Source organism: Echinops telfairi, unplaced genomic scaffold, assembly GCF_000313985.2.
Source record: "Echinops telfairi isolate 266 unplaced genomic scaffold, ASM31398v2 ScPeMD7_7424;HRSCAF=8462, whole genome shotgun sequence".
Lineage (NCBI taxonomy): Eukaryota > Metazoa > Chordata > Mammalia > Afrosoricida > Tenrecidae > Echinops > Echinops telfairi.
The window spans coordinates 16134520-16158908 of NW_022111324.1; positions in this window are offsets into that span (position 1 = coordinate 16134520).

Sequence of the window (24389 nt, forward strand, 5' to 3'; positions counted from 1 at the left end):
AAAAAAAGAAAAAAATTATCCAAATATGTTTTGGTAACTACTAAAATAAATAGCTATAAATGGTTGCCCCTTAGGTGTCAAGAGTGTGTGTGTGTGTGTGGGGTGATCTGTAAAAGGAGCTTTTTCGTGATGAGTTTCATAGTATCCTTTGCGTTTTAGTCAGAAGGCTGTAGAAAACGACTTTATGTAATCCCTTGACACTAAAAATGCTTCCCTCTTAGCCCATGCCTCAGCGGGGAGGTGGAACAGGATTCTTCCTGGAACCTTTTCCCTTGGATTTAGATCCAACTCTTCGTATGTGAGTATGTGCCTCCCTCTTGAGCCCGGCATGCTTGGGTGGCAGGATGCCTCTACTCACGTGCTGAGAGCGACTGCAGTCATGTCTCCCACGTGGACAGTGCTTAGATTCCAAAAGTCTTTGCATGTGCGTTTTCTCATTCAATTCTCATAGAGCTATGCGAAGTAGGCAGGGTGGGGAATACTTTGCAAACAAAGAGACTGTGTTTCAGAGAACTTAAGGAACTTAGACATGGTCACACGGCCTGCACTCCAGAGTGTGTTTGCTGACATCAAACCTGCTGCTGCTCGATGGACCTGCTGAAACCCTCCATCTGAAGCTAAAGCAACCGAGAAGGGGACTAGGCCATACTTTTGGAATAACTCAACTCATGGCCATTGAGTTAATTCTGACTCCTAGCAACCCCAAAGGACAGAGTTGAATGGTCCCTGTGCGTTCTCAAAGCTGTCGATCTTCACTGGAATAGAAAGCCTCATCCTTTCCCCATGGAGCAGCCAGTGGGTTTGAACTCCTGACCTTGTAGTTAGCAGGCCAATGCTTAATCTATTCTACCAGCAAGGCTCATTGTATACTGTTTGATTCCTAATATTAAGTAATTCTCTACAACGAGTGGGTCAGTCTGTCCTTCTGTGGTAGCTTGTGGGTTGCTATGACGCTGAAAGTTGTGACCTTGGTATTTGAAATACCAACAGGGTCACCCTGGTGGGTGGGTTCAACAGAGTATCTAGAGTGGAGATTCTAGACCAGGCGTCAGCAAACTGTGACTCTCAACCATATGCAGCTCCTCTGGCATGGACATGTGGCTCTGAAGTAAAATGGAAAACCTTATACAGGACATTATTCCAATAATGGTGATGTCCTTTGTTTGTAAAACACAGATTCCTGGCCCTCACATCATTTTTACGACATGGTGAGGGCCAGGAACGGCTCCTCCATCCCCTGTGTGCCGACTCCTGTTCTAGACCAGAGGTTCACAGACATACTTGACCTACCACCCTCTTTCCAGCGGGACAGAAACCCCAAATTCTCAGTGCCCCGCCCCTTGGCCCTGGCAGCGAGCATGTTGTGTAGCACAGCCCATAATCAAGGATGAAGTGATGGTTTCTACTTTCTCACGGCCCCTGGACGGCTTCAGTGCCTCCCTGCATTGCTCCCTGAGGGGGGGAACTGATTCTAGAGTAAAGCAGGCAAGGGAGAAAGTCTTGACCTGAAAATCAGCCAAGGGAGACTTTCTGGATCACCACAGAGTACTGTCCCACACAGTGTCGGAAAATGAGTCCTCTCGGTTGAAAGGGACCCAAAACACAGAGCAGCTGGAACAATGGATGGGAGAATACCAGTGAATGTGACGATGGCGCAGGGCCAGGAAGCAGCCCTTCAGTCTTCCTTGGGACTGCCCTGAGGTGGGGTGAACTCAGGACAACTAACAATAGAAAGTCACCCTATTCTTTACCCTCCCTGTCTTGTCAGCAGGCCAGCTCTTTCCTGTTTTCCTTCTCATCCCTGAACTGATTCCATTTTCATTGCTCGGCTCTCCTCCTGCCTCCAGATTCAATCCTGGGCTTGAGAAGTTGAAGCATCTGAAACACGGGGGCGAAGCAGATAGTCATGGTCATGGCATTGCTGTGGTGTTTCCAAGCAGCCGCCAAAGTCTGTCCACAGCCTTGGGGGTCGAACGGACCTGGAGACCTCTTGATCAAAAATGACATGGCACCCAGCCAGTCACCTCTGCTTAGCTCTCTGTGCGTCCTGACCGCCCAAACACAGACACCGCCTGAAACAGACGCCCAAGGCTGGACTTATCAGCACCCTTTTAACCTGTTCATTTGTTCCTGGAGCACATACCCAGTGCGAGACAAGAAGAAATGGCGGGAACATGTGCATAGCTGGGCGGGAAGGCAGTGGCAGGTTAGAAGGAAGGTCCTATGTCAAAGTGTCTGTGCCAGTGTCCGCTGCCATGCCTGCTGAGGGTTAGGGTGGCTCGCGAGGCCCACCCTTGTGTCGCCAATCCTGTTTCCTGCTCAGTTTCCTTAAAGATCTCTTGATCCTGTTTTGTGTTTGCGGTGGATAGGATCACAGCACCCAGTGTTATGGCTGCAGGCATAATTCCAATATCTGAGAACATTTTCCTCCTAGATATTTAATTTCCCCTGCCAGCCGTTTTACCATGGGGGCCCGTAGCGCACTTCACAACTCTATCTACCACATCATCGTAGCCTCTTTTGCAAGTCTTTTAATATCCATCAGAAAATAATGCCGTCTTTGATTCTGAGGCAAATCCCCAGCACTTCTTCCCTTGTCTCTAATTAGCAATATTTCTGCAGTAATTAAGACAAGAGCCGTTCCTTGGTGCTGCAGCAATTTTGATTCAGAGAGAAAGAAAAATACAATCATATGAAGTAAGCCTAACAATGACTCTGTTAGCTGACGCAACTCTATTTAAATTCTAGCCCCTTAAAATATAGACACACACACACACACACACACACACACACACTCACTCACCACCCACCTATTTCTGTGAGGAACAGAATCCACAGTGCACTAAGTGGAAATACCGTCCCTCTGTGGGCAGAACGAATGCATCACCTTGAACCCTGGCCATCTCTCACGATGATGAGCCGTCGAGAGGATGAGCTGAGGGCTGAGGAAACATGGCCAGGGAGAGGCCACCTCCCTTCCCTCACTGCACGGCTGGCAACGGGCACATTTCCTCTCTGGTCAAACACCCTGGATCTTGGCATTTTCAAGGCCCGTCAAAGGCAAAGGTCCCCACTGCATCCACTTTTCTCTGGCTCAGTAGGGAAGGGAGTCAGAGCTTTGTTTTGCTGAATAAAATCAAAAGCCGTCGGCTGAGTGGAGGTAGCCCACACTCCTTTCCCTTCCACACAGGCTACACCAGGCTCCAGGAGGGGAGTCTAAGGAATGGAGCAAACGTCTTAGTGCTCGTCTGATAACCAAACGACTGGCAGTTTGAACTCACCAAGAAGAGACTTGCAACAGAGGCCTGGCAATCCACTTCTGAAAACCAGCCACTGACAACCCTGTGGGACACAATCCTATATTGACACACACGGAGTCTTCACAGGGTACAATGGTCCAGACAGCCACCGGTTCCCCTCCTGACTTCTGACCTGCCCAGGCACACAAATGATCATGAGTCCAGAAGGTGGGGGGAAGTTCTCCATTTTTGCATTATGATTTAAATTAAACAAACCAAGATATATTTGAGGCTGGTACTCATGAGAGTTCAGGCAAAAAGCTCTTGCTTGTAATGTTGCATGCCTGTGTTTTGCTTTTGTTTTCAGAGAGTTGACAGATGCCATGGAGCTTTATTTGTTTGGAAATTATCATTATTTCAGGAAATCTGATCATTACTTCTCCTGTTCTAGTGGCTCTGTTCCTCCTCAAGCAGAGCTGTGCCCTCGAGACGGGGTCTTTGGTACACAGCGGGAAGGCTGTGGCATGGCCTCAAGGAGGAAAGTCCACCTGGCTCTGTGGTCCTCCAGCCCAGGCCTGAGTGCAGTCACACTGGGTAGGTGGGGGCAGTGGGGAAGCTAGTGAATCAAGTGCTTCTCTTTATTCTGGTTGTTTTCTCTCATTGTGAAGTCTAGGATTCGTCCATCCTCAAGCCACCTGCCAAGTCATAGAGCCATGTTGTTATTGCGGCTGATGTTTCCTGCCATCAATTGGCCCCCGACAATGGCAACCCCATGGATTGCAGAGGAGAATCGTTATGGAAGCAGATCACCGGGACTCTCTTACATAGAGCTGCTGGGTGGAGTCCACCTGGAGATCAGCAGTCGATTACAAACTGCTGGCACCACCTAGTTTCTCCTCGAAAAGCAAATGCCTATTGAAATCGGTGGCTGCTTAGTCAATCCAACTCACAGTGGTCGTATAGGACAGAGTAGAACTGCCCCATAGTATTGTCAAGGTTGTGGTCTTTGTCAAAATAGACGACCATATTGCTTTCCTGAGGAGCAGCCAGTGGGTTTGAACTACCAACCTTTCAGCTAGCGGTTGAATGTTTAACCACTACACCATCCACGCTCCTTATAAAAGCCACAACTCAATGCCATCGAGGCCATTCCAACTCATAGTGAGCCTACAGGCTAGGACAGAGTAGAAGAGCCTCTCTAGATTTCCAAGATTGTAAATCTTTATGGAAGCAGAAAGCCTCATCCTTCTCCAAGGGAGCGGTTGGTGGGTTTGCAAGACTGACCTTCTGAGAAGCAGCTCACCCGTAACCTACTACTCTACCAGCATTTCGTAGAGACACCACTACTCAGTGCTCTCACTTCATCGATGAGGAATCCAAGCCTCAGACGGGACGATCAACCCAAGGTCACCTATCAGAGAGAAGGACGGAGCTAGAACCCAGCTCTTCCAAGTTTCAAGTCAGCGCCCCCCCCTCCTCCTCATACTGATATAATTGTTTCAAAGAGCAGTTGTGTGCTGAGTTTCTTGTATGAATTACAAACGGTGGAAGGTTTTGCAAAGTTTCTAGGGAGGGAAGAAGGGAAGGGCACAGCAGATACCACGGGAAGCACCATGCAGGGAGCTCCTTCGTGGGGCCTGGCACCTCCACGTGGGAGGAGGTGTTGCCCAGCCCAGCCTCCTTTCCCCTCACTCTTGGCCACATCCATGGAGCGAGGTGGCAGGGGGCACACCTCAGATACTTGTATTAGGTGGGTTTGTTCATGTGTCAGAAAGGAAGCTGATGAACAAACACTGTTGCTGTTTCCTATGGCAGGTCCAGCCCTGGAGGAACTCCCCTGCGTCTGCAAAAGGCACTTGCACCCCTCGCTGCCCTTCCATTCCAGGGCGCTGGACGAAGGCATGACTCACAAGTGCATTAGACCAGCGTCACCGATCAAGCAGAAAAAGCCATTTCCTTGATTCTTGGCTTGAAGACGGATTCACTCTTGAGATGCAGCAGTCAGCTCCTCTAAAGGAAAGAGCACTGAAGCCCACCCTGGGGAAACTGACCCTCTGGGAAAACACTGTCCAGGCTGCTTAGTCTTAAGCCCTAACTACTATACCCAGTCAGGGACCGTCCCTAATCTCCAATAGGTTTAAATCTCCTTCACTCTTATCCAAGGAGCCTGCCTGTCACAGTTGGTTAAGCTTTGGTCTGCTAACTGATAGGTCAGAGTTGAAACCTACCAGTCACTCCATAGGTGAAAGATAAGGCAGTCTGCTTCCATAAAGATGTACATCCTTGGAAACTATGGCAGCGGTTCTCAACCTGTGGGTCGTGACCCCTTTGGGGGTCAAATGACCCTTTCCCAGGGGTTGCCTAAGACCATCGGAAAACATCTATTTCCGATGGTCTTAGGAACTCAGACAACACTCCTCTATCCGACTCCAGGCAGGTCTGCCCACATGCAGCTATGCCCACATACAAGTACCCAGTGTGAAGACTGTGACCCATGCTGCACCACGCTTCAAAACAAAATTTCATTTATTTGTCATTAGAAATAAACATTTCACAATAGATAATTGCATATTGTTTTGTGATTAACCACTCTGCTTTAATTATGTTCAATTTGTCACAATGAAATACATCCTACATATCAGATATTTACATTGAGTTTCATAACAGTAGCAAAATTATAGTTATGGAGTAGCAATGAAAATAATGTTACGGGTGGGGGTCACCACAACATGAGGAACTGTATAAAGGGTCGTGGCATTAGGAAGGTGGAGAACCACTGCTCTATGGGGTGGTGGGGAAGTGATCTTTCTTAATGTGACTATTCTATTTATGTCTCTACAACTCCTACCAAATGATTGGTTGGGACTCTTCAAACTCTGACTTGGGAATGGATCAATGTTGTCACTCACCCGACTATAAGAATGAGGCCAGTGTGAAGCAGGAAGAGAGAATTCCCTGTACCATCGAGGAAGACGAGTCACCAGAAGATCATGTTTGAACTCCCTGGCTGAACTGCTGGCGCAGCAGAGGCCATATCATGCTGAGACTGGGGCAGGGAGACCACTAGACAGAGCATAGAAGCGGCATCAAGCCTGTGTGTGAGGGTATTCGTAGTAGGAAAGACAGAGACAATGCTAAACAGGAAAGTACTTCCTAACGTGAACCTACCTAGAACTTAAGACTCCTCTTTAAAAAGGAAAAACCTGAGTCAAAAGGCACTTTCTGTACAGACTGTCAGGATTTCATAGGACTAGTGAAAAGGGTACGTTTGTAGGTGAGGACGTGTAATTTGGCTAATTCCGGGAATCAGGGTCCTCGACAGGCCGATGGGAGATTATTGAACAAGATGTTTCTTCAGGAGTGTCCTTTCTGCCTGTGCAAGAAATCGATGAACAGGATGATTCTACAGGCGGGGGTTCCTGGGAATCATTCTCCTGCACTACGTAACTGAGGCAGAGCAGAAGGCTGGCTTCTTAGCCCAGTGAGGCAGAGGCCCAAGGTCCATGAGAGGTTGAGGTCCAGAGAGAGCGAGATGGTTGGTTGCTGCTGGCTGAGGAGAGGTGCTGCTATGAACCAATGACTGTGTCCTTACTGATCCTGACTTGTGGTCCCCTATTAACATCCCTAAAAAAACCCTCACAATTATGTATTCTGTGTGAGTATTGCAAAGATTAATCGAGCTCCACAGCAAAGTGGTGTGCTACGGGAGGAACAGTTGGTGCTGTCATAGGGCAAATACATGTGGAGAGTGGGGGCATGATTAACCTCTGCCTGGGCAGGGGTAGAGCTGGAGTCTCCTTCTCCCTTGTGTCCCCAGGAGGGCAGATTCGGCCTGCATGCGGTTTTCTCAGGGGCCGCTCTACTCTTCCTGTAGGGTCTCTCTGAGATGGAATCCATGCACAGGGCCGAGGATTTGGGTTCGTTTATTTTTGGTTGGTTTATTCTTATCTGGAGATCAGAGGCATAAATCCATAGAATCTAAAGCAGCTAATCCAAGCTCTCCTGAGACTAGTCTTGAATGGGAGCATTTTACTGCATGGTTCCTTCCAACCTTGAGGCTGGTGACCGACCCTCCATCGCCACCATGCTGCCAGCTATAAATGACTCTGTTAGGCACCTAGACTCTGTAAGATAAAGTCACAGACACAAGCTTCCCATACCCTGACTCTACTAGACACTTGGAATAGAGGTGTGTGGTTGGGAAGTGCCTCTCCAGTTAATCACCAACTCCTGGCCGTCCCAGGGGCTGCAGAGTAACATTGTTCTATGGGGCTTGCTTGGCTGTAATCTTTGACAGAGCAGTTCACCAAAATGTTCTTCGTGGGAGCTGCTGGGGGGCTGAGGGGGCTGTGCATCACAAGTCTTTCGGGTGACTGCAAACCCTTTGCACTACCCAGGCTCCTAGCCCAGAGGTCAGTGCGCTGGACTCACTAGTTGCTCTTCGGGAGGAGGATGCAGAGGTTCTACTCGGCCTACAGACTTACAGCCTTGGAAACCCCGTATGGGGGGAGCTTTGAGTTGGAATCCACTTGATGGCAGTGTCAAGCCAAGGCTGTAATTAGAATTTTTGAGCCCCGTTTTCAGATATATCTCCAAAGAAGAAGAGACATCCTTGCTGCACACAATAAAATAGAGAGTCATCCTGAGGGTGGGCCCCCTGGCCACCGTGACCACCAACACTGGTTTGCCTTTGCCCTTCGATCCTTTTCTGCCTCCTCCCCAGAATCCCAGTGATCTTCAAGGCCAGGAGAAGCACACCGCCTGAGGGTCCAGCAGGTTTAGCCACGGAGAGCCCAGACATCACTGCTTCCCATGGAGGATGAGATACGTGAATTCTTCATCCTTATTTCATGTTTATGGAGGACTGGTTCTTAAGTTGATAAAAACCTGGGATAGTGGCGGGCACCAAAATAATGTGCTCTTAGCCCGGAATCCGTTGTCTCTTTCTGAATCCCCCTTGTGCCTATACACATTACAGCAGAAACAGCCTTTCAAAGCTCTTGTGAAAAGAAAACCTTTTCTGGCAAGATTTCCAGACATGGGCTGTCTTCCTCCAGGCAGAACCATTCGCCATGATGGCTGCTCAGTTCACCTGGCTCTCACCTTCACTGAACTCCCCCTTCCTGGATATTTAGGCTGTCAGCCCTCCTCTCTTCTTCCTCTTCCTCCGTGGCCTCAGGTTCTCTCTGGTCGTGTTTGCACATCTGTATTTGACTCCTCTGTCTCTGTCCCACAAAATGAACCGAGTACTTAGGCTTATGATTTTTCAGCCTGATGCCCATCCTGTGGCAGTCAGACTCTAAAATAGGCCCCGTTTGTGTGTCTCATAGTAGTCCCATCCTCGGTAAGCTCCCATCCTAGAGTGTGGGGAGAACCCATAACTTGTTTCTAGCCACGAATATAGCAAAGACAATGGCATGTCACTTCTCTGAGTGCATTACATGGGACTGTAACATCTGTCTCGCTGGCAGATGCCCTCCCTTGCTGGCTTGGATGAAGCAAGCAGAGATGCTGGGGAGGCTCATATGGCAAGACCCCGAGGAAGACCTCCCACCAACAATCAGCTAGGAGCCAGGGGCAGCCTCCAGCAGGCAGCCAGGGAGAAACTGAGGTCCTCGGTCCAGCCAACGGCAAGGAACTGCCAATAACATGTGATCGGAAGCAGGTTCTTCACCAGCTGAACCCTGACTGCAGATCACCGAGCCCTGGCCACCACCTTGATTACAGCTTTCAAATGAAATTCTGAGTCAGGGAACCCAGCTAAGTCATGCCCAGACTCCTGACCCCAAACGCTGTGAGATAATATGTATGCCTTATTTTAAGCCACTAGTGGTTATGCGTGGGGCTGCTAACCGCAAGGTCCGTCGTTTGAAACCACTCGCTGCTCTGTGGGAGAAAGATGAGCCTTTCATTAGTCTCAGAAACCCACAGGGGCAGTTCTAACCTGCCCTACAAGGTTACAGGAGCCGGAATCAACACAACGGCCATGAGTTTAGTTTGGGGAAGTTGGCAGTAATATTGCTCACAAAAATATGTATATAACTAATATACACTACTTTTGGAAGAACCCAACCATATGAGGTTCTAGCGTTTGAAACAAAGGCTTTTAGACCCAATAACAGCAAAGTCTGTTCCCAGTGACACAGACTATCCCCCTGTCCAGCCCCTGGAGAGTCCCTCATCCAGCCTCACGCTAAAGGGTTACTTAACCTCGGGAAGCTCAATGTCGATAACAGTCCTTATGCTGTAAGGTTGGGCTGCACACCCCTGCCTCTCTGCTCCCCCTAAGCCTCTCATGCATCAGACATAGGAGGGAGACCAAGATGGCAGATGAGGCCACCAAGGCTCAGGCTGCCCAGTCTGGTGGAAGCACAGTCTTGGAAAAGATCGTCTTCAAGGAACTCCCAGACAAAATGGTTTTTGAGGATGGCCAGTGTCATCCTTTTCGTGACGTTTCCCCTCAAACACCAACACACGTTTCTGGAGCTATCTAAGAAACATCTTTCCCAGATCGCTGTAGAAGAATATGCTGATGAAAGTCACAATGGCTGGTAAGAAAGGCGCTGCTGATCTGGCCTCAGGGTTATCAAATGATGAGCGGGAAGGCTCAGCTGGGCGGAGGGGCAGCCGCTCCTGTTCATCGTCATGTTCTCTGTTGTCCACGGATGGAGTAGCCTTCTAGTTAAGCATGCTCTAGGACTACTTCTCTCTCCTCCAGGCAGTGAGCTGATAAGCAAGTTCAAATATGTTAAGCATTACACTTGTTTTTGCTTGTGTATGGAGAGATGAAGGAAATAATAAGAGACATTGTTGCACGGTTGAAAAAAACAGTCATCCTATCTATGGACAATTCTCTTATTTTTAATATTTATTTTATGTCTATGGAGTACTTATTCTGTGCTATTTACTACTTCCTATGTATATTTATACTTCATTTCAATGATCTCTTACAATAATTCTAGTAGGTAATTTGATGGAGCAAATTACATGGTATGGCTCTTCTATCCACAGTCTTTGTAAGTTTCACAAAATGCCTGGGTAGGAGCAGGTAAATAAAATGTAGTGGACTCTAATTCACTGGTTAGAAACCAGTGAATTCTGCGATTTCCTTGGGTATAAACTAAGCCATTTCAGAAGCAGGAAGAGAGAGAATCTCACAACCACCAACAATAAAGGCCATGAAAGTGGAGTCCTTCTGAGATCCCTGTGTGGAGAACTAGAGGCAGATCAGTAGGCTTCTCAGCCAACAGAGTAAAGTTGCATGTCCTAGTGCACGAGGCTGGCTTGCAGAGTGCGGCACCCTTTGGCAGCTATCAGTGTTAAAGGATTTTTTAATATTTGCCCAAGCAGTCTAGAGGCCAAGAGTTCTTGCAGTTGAGAGGCTATGAATAAGAGAATGAGGTGTCTGCTGGCATGGCTGAGAAGAGGCACCGCTACAGACAAAAGAACTGTACCCTTAATGCTTGCTGAGTCTGGCTTGCTGTGACCTGTTAATGCCCCATAGAAGCCCTCATAATCGTGAGTATTGTCTGCATTGTGTGTGGCCACTACAATTGGATTATTGAGCCCAGCAGAGAAGTAGAGTGCTCTGGGAGGGACTGTTGGTGTCAGAGAGGGAAAAGGAGGTTGGAGGGTGGAGGCATGTCTGACCTCAGCCTCACAGAAATCAGCCTCGGCTGGTTGTGGAGTGAGAGTCCCTCCAACTTGTATTGCTGGAGAGAGGCCAGACTTGGGCCCCATGCTATTTCCTCAGGCGGGTCCTTTAATAGCCTAAAAACCAAACCAACTGTACAGTCAATTCTGAGTCACAGGAATCCATAGGACAGAGTAGAATGTAGCCAAGGCCATCAGTCTTTATATGAGCAGGTCGCCTCATCTTTCTCCTGAAAAGTGGCTGTTTGGTTAGAACTGTCAGCCTTTCAGTTAGCAGTGGAGGGCGCCAATCCCTGTGCTACCAGTGCTTGTTCTTGGATACGATCCCAAACCTCAAGCCAAACTCACTGACACGGAGTCAATTCTGCTTCATAGTGCCCCTATACAGGAATTCTGACACGGTGACTCCTTACAGTCGTAGATCGCCTCATTTTTCTCCCATGCGGTGGCTGGTGCCCTGCAGTCAGCAGCCCACGGGGTCAATTCTTTTTTAAATAGGTGGACTCCATGGGTGGCATGAACAGGCAAGTGTCAGCAACTGATTGAACAGTTGGTGGTTCAAATCCACACAGAGATGCCGTGAGAGAAAGATCCCAGCCTTGGAGACCCATGGGGCGCAGTCGGCTCTGGAACACACCGGGTTGCCAAGAGCTGAGACAGACACGGTATCAACAGGTTTGGCTCTTCTGGTTTTATAAATATGAGAAAAGGAATGTTTAGCGAAGTTAAGGTACTTTCCCAGGGCTAGTAAGCATCAAAAGATGTTAAGTCAGTCTTATCTGACTCGAAGCCCATCTTCTCAACCATCAGGATGTACTGCTTCCATCTTGTTAGAAGCACCTGCCTCATCCCTCGGGAGCTTTACAGGATAAAAATTGAATTTCTTTTCCAGAGGAATGATGTTAAAATACTTGGTGATGGTTATCATGTATCCCCTGTCTCTACTTTCTTATCAGTTTTTTTTAATGCATGCTCCTTAAGAATGTAGTGTGGATGTTTTAAACATAAAAAAATTGCATCAAGATTGAAATGACATCAACTCATCTGTTCAACAGGCAACCTACGAAATGAGACATTGCCCAAAGAAGGAAGGAAGCGGGTGTTCCCATCACGTCCTCCCTTAGCCTTGTTTTCCCCAAGAAGCTACCACCACTTTGCATTGTACTGTTTTCACTCTCATGTATTTTTAAAATGTTCTTTTACTTCAGACATAGACATAGCTAAACATTAAATGTCATTACTTTTCATGTTTTAAAATATACATAACTGTTCTTATAGTGTAGGTAATTCTACTTCAAATTCTTCTTTCATGCTAATTAGGTTTGCAAGACTTACGAAAATACCAGGTTTTCCTCAACCAGCCCACCACTGATGGAAATATAGGAGGTATCTATTTCTCGGCCATTGTCATCAGTGCTGTGAGGAAGCTTCCTCTGTCTCCTGTGCACAGGTGTATGCTAGTTTCTAGGTTGCAGGCTCGGTAGCCCAGCAGCTATTGCCAAGCCACTGTCTAACAAAGTTCTGAGGGGCCTCACCACTGTCCTCCCTTCTCTGAAGAAGCTCTGGCTTGTCAGAGACATTTTTCCAGGACAATGGGACAGTCACCTCCTTTGTGCTGGACAGAAGACTACTTCTACGAGTGGTCTGAGATGGCAGGAAATATTTCAGCAGGCTCATGCACCCTGGCCTGATGGATATTTCGTCCAACAATAGCGTCTAAGTGTTTGTTTTCTGGTTTTCCATATGAATGACCCTTAACTCAGGTATTCCCTGTACCTGGGCAGCTGATTCTTTTTAAAGCTAAGAACCGAGCTTCATGTTTATTACTATGACATTTCATTTCACTGGTTTCCGCCATTAACTATAGTGTTTGGAATCCCAGGTCTGGTGCTCCATCTGAAAATTTGCATGACTTCTGTGTTGTCATCTAAGCCTTGCTAAAATAGAAAGGATAGAGCCAACCATGAGGACTTTTCTTATACTACAAGATGTCCCCACAGTGTTAATGTAAGCTACTGCCTGGTATGGCCGGCCAACCAACCTTGGTGTTAGCTAGCAATATTGCTTAGGTCCTCAATCTCCCATTTAATCCACAAGAATATCAAGATGAATTCTGTCAAGGGTCTTGCCTTATCTACAGTATTCAGCTGACTTATATATCTTGCCATATGGTAAATATGGTAAAAGCTTAGAATGGGATTCTACATAATAATATGGCTTGTTCTTAATGACTCCATGTCACCTTCTGGTGACTGCTACCTTTTAAGAGCTCACAGATCATCTGAATAGGAACTCATCTTAAATTTTTGACAGTGCTGTCTAGAATCAAGGTCATCAGGCTATACAATCTAGAATCTTTCTATGAGCATTTTTATTCCATCTTTAGTCTTCTGGACTCCATCCCGTCAATATTTCTAAATTGCAATTTCTCTGGGAACTTAAAAAGGTTTCTTCAAGGTCTTGGAATAAAATTGGCCAGGTCTGGAAACTTTTAAGCATTCAGGTGACCACTTGCACTTTGTTTTTCCAGCTTGAATTTCAAGATTACTTTAATAATATTGATTCTTTTCTCTTCTGCTCAAAGGTCTTTCCTTTTGGTGAAGAAGCAAACTCGTTGAGTGGCTTTCCTTTCTCTTGTCATATTTAACCTTGCAGTAGACTCCCCAAGTCGGGAGCCTTTCCCGTCCTTGTTTGCTCAGCTCCGTACACGGCTGGTAGAAAGCTTTTTCTTTCTCGCTTCTTTTTCCGCTGTCATCCGCAACATTTTTCTGAAGTCGCATCTCATGCTGAGCATTGGCCTTCCTGGCACGGTTCTCACCGGCTTCTGATATGCTTTTGTATTTTTCCTTGGTTATGTGTCTCCCCTTTCATTTTTTGCACATAGCCTTTTTATATGTGAATTAATCAAAATGATTTCTGAGTAGCCTTACTGTTGTATTTTGTTGGTTTGTGTTTACAGGATACCTCTTCGATGTTCCCTTTTCTCAGAAACAGTGCTATTTGACTTTAGAAAGAATGAAGGCTACACAATAGGCAGTCAGGAAGGAGGATAGTTCTCATCATCTTTTGTCTTCCCTGCCAGCCCCATCTTCTGGTTGTTTCCTTCCTTATCACACACCTGGCAGCAAAGGGTATTAGAGACTTAGGAGGAAACCAGAATTCATGAAAGCAAGGAACTTTTCAGCCTCCTGGAGTCCGTAGGTCCCCAGATGTGATGGGTTTGATAGTACTACCAGCACCTAGTATTCACTGACCCCACAGCTTCAACTTAAGCCTAAATAAGAACATGTTTTCCAGACGAAGAAAGCCAACAGCCTGTGCTCTGTGCTCCGGCTTCAGAGAGTGATACAGGCAGATTCCGAAGGATGGTATGCACCCACGGAAAGAAACTGGTCTCTACCATCCGTCTCCTTCAAGGACTTGGGAGACTTGGCTGGAGAGTCTCTTTTCTCTGTTTTCAGTGGCCATAATGCAGAAACGATGAAATGAGACCAGACAAGCTAAGCTGGGGACTCCCAACTTTTACAAGCTCTTTCTGCTTCCTGGACCACATCTTCCAACCTAGGAACATGCTACACACCCTACAGCGTCCTGCCCTCCTCCGTGGGAAGGCACGAAGAGAGCTGACACACCAGGTTGTGAGTCTCCTTGACACACTCACAAAAGTCTACTTTGTATGTTGATCTACTGAAAGGGGTTCATGATGAGCAGATGTTCCTAATATGCTCGCTGCTTCCTATCTATAAGGAAATATCATTTTAGTTACTTTCTCACTCTCCACATAATTTTTCCTGGATCATTTTCCCCAGGTGCCGAGGAAGCCTGATTGAGATTTTATAAATTCAGTGGCTCTCTACGCAAGTGTGCTGCCTTTGCCATCATTAAGAAATGCCCAAGTCAGACCCTTTTATATGCCCAAGCCCCTCACACCACTGATGATCCCTAAGTGCTAAACCAGATTTGTCCTGGACTTGGCGTCCGAGCCTGTGGAGCAATGCTCGGATAATTTAAGTGCCTCTGGTAACAGAAGGCAACTGGAATTCAATAGAGATAAATGTAAAATATTGAACTGGGGAGCTGAACCATCAGCGGGGCAGGATTCTAAATGGAAAGGTTATGGCTGAATGACTAAGCAGGGGAGAACACACAACGCACCCAAGGAATTCTTGCAGAAAGACAAATCCCTGGTGGGCTCTGCTGAGAACGAGAAACAGGATGCTGCAAAGCACCACGGGCAAAGGGGGGCAATTTGGGTTTGGTGGATGCTACCAGTGGCAGCCCCCTCCTGGTGCAGACTGCTGGTAAGGGCAGGGTGGGCCGGGGCCGGGGGTGGGGAGGCTGGCAATGTAAAGCTGCCAGTTTCGAGCTGTGGTCATGGAGAGACTGTTCAGCTTTTTCTCTGGCAGGCCCAAACAGCAGCAGAAATATGTCTAATGATGGCCCGAGACATTGTCTGTGTCTGCCAAGGAAAACCACAAAAACAAACAACCGAACAAAAAACACAACAGAACAGACCCAAACACGACACAACACAACTGCTCTCTTGTGTAATTTAATCCAATGACCAGCCGCCTTCCACAAAGAGATGGGCAGGATCCGTTGCTTGACCAAATGGAGAGGCCCAATCCCGGAGCTTGCCCCCTGTAGAGCAAAGAAGGCAGTTGATTATAGCCCAGAAGGCTCTCGTGGGTGTCTGCAAACTCGCTGGTGAAAAAGCCCAGGGCCTTAGCAGAAGCCTCACATCCATCAGTCACGACTTGCCCTTTCCCTTCCTGTAGGGTCTGCTCTCACCAAATGAACAAAAGTGGCTGTAACTTCCCCTCTCTTACACGGATTCCACCCGGAGAAGAAACTGGACTAGGAAGCAGGCCAACAAGAAAGGCGAATGGATGAACAACCGCCAGGACTAAACACATTTTCAAGTGGGTCCAAAATATTTCAGGACACAAAAATGGTTTGTAAAGCTTTCTGGCCAAAGCCCATCAACGTGCAGCAAACTAGCCACCCCCTGTAAGTACTTCCCTAATGGCTTGTCTATTTAACTGTCCTCAACAGAGACTCTGAGCCTATCAGAGGGGATTAAACGATACCAGTTATTAGCTCTGAGGACAAAAGAGGTGACATAAGCACGCTCTGTCCCTTTGCTAACCTCCACAAAGCCCACACTGAGAGGCCCCGTCCCTACTAAAGAGAGAGCACATCCATCAGTTCAGTGCGGGCAGCTTTACAAAGTATTGTACAGTGTTGACATATATCCCAAGCTCTCTTGGCTCAAGTTCCAGATTTGTTGCTTGGCATTGGCAGGGAACAGCATGGAGGCTTCTGTTGGGAAAGAGGCACTGCTGTTTGAATGTATGAGAAAGAGGAGACGGGAGTGCTGGTCTTGGTCCCAGGAGCACTCTCCGCCCTTGTCAAAGGGAGGAGGCCTGTTATTTTCTGATCAACCTTAAGCAAGTGGGCACTTACTGACATTTGGTTGGGATGAAAGGAGTTTCTCTTCTATTCCTGGGTTTTAGCAAAGTGCTTTCTCTCCGGCTCCCATGTCCCTCTTCCAAAGTTCACAAACCACCCTGAAAGCACCGGGCTACTTGGCTCTCCTTGGCCACTTCCGAGGTCAGAGCTACCGTGAGCTTCTCTAAGGAGAGAAGCAAGTTGTTGAATTAGACAAAGATTAGCAAAACACGATTCTTGCCATGAAAAGTGCCCTTGGGAAGACCTAGACACAAACAAACACAAACTTAGGAGCAGAAATCCCACACTGTTCTCCACACCCCTGTTGTCTTTCAGCTCTGCGCTGCTTATGGAAGTGCAAACATGCCTGGATCTTCTCCACGCAACAAGCGCACCCTCACTGCCGGCTGGCGGAGATCACCTGACATTGCAGGCAGGGTGGGGTGGCCTGGGAGTTGGCGCTGGATGCAGACCCGGGCACTGGAGGCTGCCGCATTAGCATTCAGCTGTTAAGCTTTCTCCAGAGGCTTCTGTGGTTTGCAGGATGGTAGCGAAACCTCACATCAAGAGCTTTAGAAATTCTCGTGAGTAGTGGCTCTTTATTAAACCACTTAATCAGTAAATTACATAATTAATATATCAAATGGTACCTAGAGGCCTAGAATACTTCAAAATAAGTTGGCATTGATTGCATATTTTAATGCTGATTCTTGATACTCCCACGACAACTCCAGACTTTGCAAATAGGAAAGGCTTGAGGGTGCAATTGAGTTGGAAAGAGGGTTTAGGGACCTTGTCTTGAAGCAGTATTTGCATATAAAGAACAGGACCGAGAGGAAATGTTCATTTGGTGTGACCCTTTGGGGTGAGGGCCTTCATGGTACAGTGGTTAAGTTCCCCACTGCTTAAGCCAAAGGCCCACGGTGGAACCCACTAGTCACTCCATGGGTGAAAGATGTGTCAGTCTGCTTCTATAAGATCAGTTTTTGGATAACTTATGTGGCAGTTCTAATTTCTACTGTAAGTTCTTCAGAAGCTGAAATTGAATTGGCTTTTGTGTTAGGCAGGGTTCTCTAGAGAAATGAAACCAGGGCACTTATGTTTTATATTTATTTAAGAGGATAGGTTTATACAGTGAGAAGGAATATAACAGTGAATTAGTCCACACAGCAGTACACTTCAACTCACTTCCCTGGGACAGTTAATATGCTGGAAGTCCTTCAATTCACATAGGCTGCCAGGTCCCAGGTCAAAGAAGCACAAAGCAGAGTCCTCCCTCAGGCAAGGCAAGCAGCAAGCAGTAGGGTGGGTCTCCAACTGTCAGTAGCTTGGGAGCTTAGTGAAGCAGGCCCAGATGGGCTATCGAATGGAAACAATGCACAGTGACAAGATCCACCAGCCTCAAGCTCAAGCATGGCAAAGCAGGTCTCCACGGAGCCTCAATCTCTAGCAATACTATCCACGGGTTGGCCTGGCTCACAGGTAGTGTAGCTCACAGGTTGCGGCAGAGAATGAGAACTGGCTGCAGCAGTGGCACGCTCCAGCACACCTCGATCACCGGAGAGCAAGGTTAGCCTTGCAGAGCCTTTTATCTCTTTGCCCTCCAATCAAACTGTGATCTGATTAATGCCACATGTTCCTATTGACCAGGTTGGCACAATGAACCTAACTAACTATCACAGCTTTATTTGATTTCTTTTTGTTCGGGGCAATGAAAAAGGTCCGATGGAGATTTTGGGGGTCACTGCCAACCACACCTCTGTGCTGATTTCTGAATCCTGTATTGATGTATCTCCCAGCACTAACTTCCTCTCTCCTCCGCCCACCTCCTGTTTGCTCTTGCCTCTTGGCCCTGGCCTCTCCTGTGTCCCACGCTCACTCGCCCGAGGCACTGCTGCACTGTTGGCCTCTCCCTCACCACTCACTTGGTTTGTGCCGCATCTGCTCTCTTTCAGTCAAGTCATGACCGGCTGGGATGCCGAGGGACTGACACAAACCCAGAACTATGACGCAACCCCCAAGGCTAAACACTGACGTCACTTTTCCTTTTTGAGAACACTTGTTTTACGTGATTTCGCCCATAAAGAACTCTGGCTCTCCAGAGACTCACAAACGATTTCTTTGCTTCTCTTTCTTCCCCCAAATGGTCACAAACAAGAGGACCTAGCCAAACAGCCATTTTGTTGCTAAGAAGGCTGTCTTCCTAAGGAGGAGCAGCAAGCTGCCACTTATCTGTGGAGCGATCACCTTTTCTTTTCTAAATTATTTTCCAAACCGTTTTAGTGGGATCTAATCCACATATCATATAATTCAATAGTTCGTGCATATCAAGAAGGGCTGCACGATCATTGCCACAATCAATTTTAGGACATTTTCTTCTTTCTTGTATTCCTTATCAGAAGCTCCCCATCCCATTCCCCCACCCCCTGCCACACCCCCAAGAAACCATTAATCCAGTTACTGTCTCCATAGATTCACCCAGCCTGGATTTCTTATACCTAGAAACACACAAAGGCAAAGAAACAAGAAAGCTAACAATAACACAATAAAACAGAGCAAAACCTCAATCGAAAAGAAAGCAGAAAATATTAAAAACTAGAACAACTTTTAAATGGGTCAAAAGGGAGATCAAATGATAAGCTGTTAAATTTTAACTGAGCTGCATCTGCCAGCATTCACTTGGCAGTGCCCGCTGGCTACGTGATGGAGCTACCATCTTTCCCATCCGTCTCTCCTCCCAGCTCTCCCCACCCTCCTTCACCCCCCACCGCAACACCCCCCCCCTCGCCTGTCTCCACTGTGAATGAGTTTGCAAACCAGGTCAGACAAAGCAGTGGAAGATGGAACAATTGGTTGACCTTTATAAATATACTGTATTAGGTTTGAAAGGGCTTGAACTTGAAGACCAGCAGCTGAAGTGATAATGCCACCCAGAGGGAGCAACTCCAGGTAAAGAAGTTCTTTCTCAGGGCCATCTGATTCTGGGGAAGTTTGTCCAGAGACTGGGGAATGAAGGGGCAGGGAAACAAGAACTCTCATGAGCCCCACATTACCGATGGGGCATTTGGGCAACGTGCTCCAAAATCCTGCCAAGCATGTCTCAACTTGGACCCACTCGGCATTTCCACTGAGAACTTGGCTCTCGCCCACAAAGTAACACACCAGACGCCAGGTTTAAGTGTGAGGAGGCCCATGGGAGCGCTGCTGGGGGTACGGAGAGGTGGAGAGCGCCCCGAGTGTGCGGCAAGGAAAGTCTGGTGTGCCACGCAAAAGAATACCGTGATGGCACTGAAAGTGAAGGGTGCCTGTGCTGCTCCAAAACGATGTCTGCGGACAGAGTCCACAGAAAGCCACAAAAGTCCTTGTTTTAACCCACATACTCACACACAACTGGAAAGATACTTTCCCCCAAATGTTCGAAACTTCTTTTCTCACTTGATCTGATAGAGACACCAATTGATGGCAGAATGCTACTTTCAGATACGGAGATAAAGGCTCCTCAGAAGGGACCCCAGGCCCAGGCTGCCCTTGGGAACCTCCTCGTGGTGTCTGTTTTCCAGGGCCCAGACCACGGAGCAGCCACCCTGCGTAGTAGAAGTTGGTAACACTCTCAGCTGCTGACTGAAAAGGTGTGGCACCAGGCCACCCAAAGAGCTCTTGCAAGAGAGTCGGGGTCATCTGTCTCTGAAAAGCCAGCCGTGGCAACCCCCGGAGCACAGATCTAAGACACACCCCGGGTCCCCAGGAGTGGGAATCGACTCAGCAACCCTCTGACTGGTCCTCAGGAAGTAGCCGCTGACTGCTGAGAAGTTTCAACTGCCTGCTGCCTCTCGGCGGGCTCTGGACAGTCAAGCTCACTGAGACAGACGGGAGGGGAAAGCCCCACAGGCGATCCACGCAGTGAGTCATTTATTCACAATCGATGTGTCTCAAAACCACATGGGAGGATAAGGACGGAGGGGGGAAGGGTGGAGACTTAGATGTAAATTAAACCCAGACCTGGCCCGGAAATACACGTGCAGCCTAAGAGTGGACGGACTACCAATAAAACCTGGAAAAGCTCTTTTGAATGAAGAGAAAAGTAAAGATGAGACGCTGGTTGGTTATTTTGTTTGGCTTCCTCTGTCTAGTCCTTGTACTTTTATATCAGATCCAAATTGCTCAGCCTCGAGCGGAGTGGGAGGAAAACAAAGAATGCATTAGGTTGGGAGTGTATCCCTGAATAATCAAGAGTTCATTACGGACCCTTAGTACTTGAAAATCCAATTAATTCATTAGCTGGGTGCTGGCATGTTCTTCCTTCTCCCCGCTGGTTGCCAGCCTATGATGTGGTTTATTAGGAACCCCAAAATGGGGTGAGTGAGGGCAGGGGAATGAAAAAGAGCGGAAACCCAAAGGAATCGATTTTGTCACTTGTGGGCACAATGGTCTGGCAGGGAGGGGGAAGGCAGGAAGAACGTAAGGAGGCTGGCTGTTCGCATTTCAGTGTTTGGGTCAGAGACCTCTGCTGAGGGCAGAGCAGCGCCCCCCTCCCCAGGACAAGAGTGCTGGGACCCCCATGGAGAGACGTTACTTAGCTATTGAGTGAAGGAAGCAGACTGCAGTCCTTGGAACCCCAAGCCTCCAGCCAGACGGTGTGTCTCTATGTCTCCCTGTCCAGGTTTCCTGGAAGCGGGGAAATGCGACCAGAAGTCTTCTGCTGACCCTCAACCTTAAATTCTCTTCAGAACTGACTCTTACTGTCCCTGCAGGATCTCTGAGCGATATTAAGGCCTCAAGTAAAGCCAGCAGCCGCTGAGTAAGGCATACGCATGTTCTAATTCCCCAGATTCAATCCACATTGCGCCTACTGTCCTCCAATTCCCCACAATCTTTTATTTACTTGACTCTCCAGAATCTACTTTTTCCCTCTTGGTCCCAAAGTAGAAAACCGCTTTGATAACTTTGATCTGTGAGCTGCTTTCAAAGTATTCTTCGGGGGCCAGAAATAAAAAAGGAAGGCACCACGCATCAGAGCACCAAATCATCCGCAGACTGGCATGGCATCTATTTGAGACGTGGTGCGTCTTGTCTCCATCAGCACCGGTGGCCTTGTTTCTTTCTCTGCCAAACCGTTACTTGCATTTCCATGAGGATGTGTCAATAAATACTGGTAGAAAATCATAGAAGCCTTGAAAAATAAAACAAGATAGCAAATTGTGAAGTGGATCTTTTTGCTTTATAGATGCTTGATCGATACACTTCTAGGGGTGTCTCCATCTCTCTCAACCCTTGCTCTGCGCTCTTCTGTTTACAGCAGCAACCTCCGCCGAGGGCTCGCCTTGTTTTCCTTCTAGATGCCCTCTGAGTTTGGGGGACCAAAGGAAGTCTGGAGGGACAAGATCAGGGTTGTAGGGTGGCAGGGGTAAGATGTGCCAGTGAAATGCTCACAGCACAGCCCTTGCTACATGTGAGCAAGCGCATGGTGGTGATGAAGGAAAAAACCCACCAGGGCAACTTTCCTTGGTCAAGTTGTATTCTTTTAAGATCTCTTAGATCGAAGAAGGATCAATGCATTTGACTTGTGGTCAAAAGCGTAAAGAAACCTGCTGTTTGGGGAGAAGAACAGCCAGAGGGCTGTTCGGGGCAAGGATGGGGAGGTTCGCTTCCTGTGCTTTGGACATGTTGTTAGGAGAGACAGGTCCCTGGAGAACAAAGGGCACCAGCTTGGTAAAGCAGTGGGACGGCAGCAGAGAAGAAGCCCCCCCACAAGACGGACTGACACAGTGGTGCTATCGACGGGCTCACACGTAAGAGCAATGGTGCGGGCGTTGCAGGAGCAGGCAGGGTTTCCTTCTGTCACCCATGAGGTTGCTATGGATCGGAACCGACTCAACAGCACCCAGCAGCAGCACCATCAAGATGCCCCCAGGGATTCATCTCTCTGTCCTCTTCCTGTCCCGGTAAAGCATGAAACATTTTCAAGCTCAGCTCTCTCAGAGAACGCTCTGTGTATGTAATTATGCTTAATTATGTTTAGAACAATATGTAAATTCAAATTCCCATGAGACATCCACTCAGAGGAAAGAAGAGGATCAGAAAAGGAAAGGTGTTCTGGGATCCGACACTTCCTCGGATCATCTACCACGCGGGTAACTGAGAGTGAACTGTGACCGAAGGGCTTGGATGTGGCCACTGAGATTCAACCGCAGTGGAAACAGCCCTGAGACCACGCTTCCTAAGAGGCAATGCAGGAACGTTGCTGCTGCTGCCAGCGTCCTTCCTGCAGTCTACTGATGCCGGAGCCTTGCCTCCATCGTTCTGAGCACATTCACAAAGGCTCTGAGATCCCCAGCAAGGAGGAAATAATGGCTTAAGCATCCATGAGTCGTGATGCTCAGATCTTTCAATAACTCTTCAGTGTAAGAGGTACAAAGTGGGGTTTGGTGAAAACAGGAAGGGAATAGAAAGCAGGGGGCTGGGATGTAGACCCCCTCATTGCCTTGGAAAAATGTTTATGCTGTTCTGGGATTCATTTGCCTCTGCTCTAACAAAGGAACTAGGGAGACTCTAGAGACCTTAGCTAGTGGAAACAGCTAACATGGCCTGCTACTAACCAAAAGGTTGGAGGTTCAAGTCCATCCAGAGGTGTCTCAGAAGAAAGGCCTAGCAATGTACTCCCATGCCACACACACCCCCTCCAAAATAGGTAGACATTGAAACACAGTTCTACTCTGAGACACATGGGGTCACCATGTATTGGGTTCAAGTTGATGGCAACCACTAAATACTGGTTAGTGATCTCTAAGGCGTTTCCCAGCTGTTCATTTCTAGAATTCTTTGATACTTTCATTTGAATGAAATGGATGTTCCTGTTGGATTTATTCTAGTTTCATAATTACTATGGTTGAGTGAGGGTGTCTGGAGATTTGTCAACGTAGGGGGGAGGAGAAACTGATTGAAATGCAGGTTAGCATTTTTCATTTCAAGTCATAACAAATTAGCAAGTCCATTTGCATGGACATCAATCTGGGAAAACTGTTCGTGCTTCTTGGGTGCGCTTGCTGAAGGTGGCTCAGAACAGACACCTACCCCCTTGGCCAAGCCATGTGGTGCGAAGCCAAGTCCCAGCCAAGCCTGACTGGGGAGGGGGCCCTTCTCAACGGCTATTTTCCAGGTTTGCTGTAATGTCCTATTGCCCTCATTTAGTAAATACTTATTTCGAGCTCTGAAGGATGATGATGAATCATTGCTGTTCTGTCTTTAAGCAAACAAGCTTGACCTCTGGGTTTTCTCCTCCTTGTTAATCGCTAGCTTCTTACCTGTTTCCTGTAATTGTTTAAAGAGCTTCAGGTCCACGGAGCAGGCTTGGTGGGCACGGCTCTGTAATCAATCCAGCCTTTTAATAGCTGCGTCTCATCCGGCCGAGGACTCCTCCGCTTTACAAAAGGTGCTCAGGTTGAAACGTCTCTGTCTCTCTCCATCCATCAGCCTGGTTTATAACCCACGATCTCAGCCCGTTGGTGGTACTTAACACGCTTTCCGCTCCCATTGGCTCCCAGGAAAAGAAGGAGCTAGCCTTCGTTTTGATGCAAGTTCCTTTTCCAAGAAGGATCTTTGCGGGAGGCTCCCTTATTTTCCCCGCCCTGCTCAGGAAGGTCTGCAGGGGTCTGCAGGCTTCCTTTTCCCCACCTCCCATTCCCCACCTGCCACCGCCTTTCAGGAGCTGACGCTCCCATGGGCCTGCTCACAGCATCCCCAAAGATGCAGCCCATCGTGATTCCACAGCCAACGACTGTGCCTAGCTCTGTCTGACCTGGGCTCGGCTTCTAAGCAGCCTACAGTATAATTGCAGGGACTAACCGGAGACAAATGAAACTAAGAAAACCAGCCCAAAGCCATATATCACTCAGTGAGGAAAGTTGTGGTTTTTGCAGTTTTGTTTTGACTGGTACTCATAGAATTGTCAGGGATCGATAAAATGTTTGCTAGTGATATCAATATGTCACGAAAATTAATAGCACGCTGGGACGGAGCTCCATTTATCCACTCATTCAACAAGTTCTT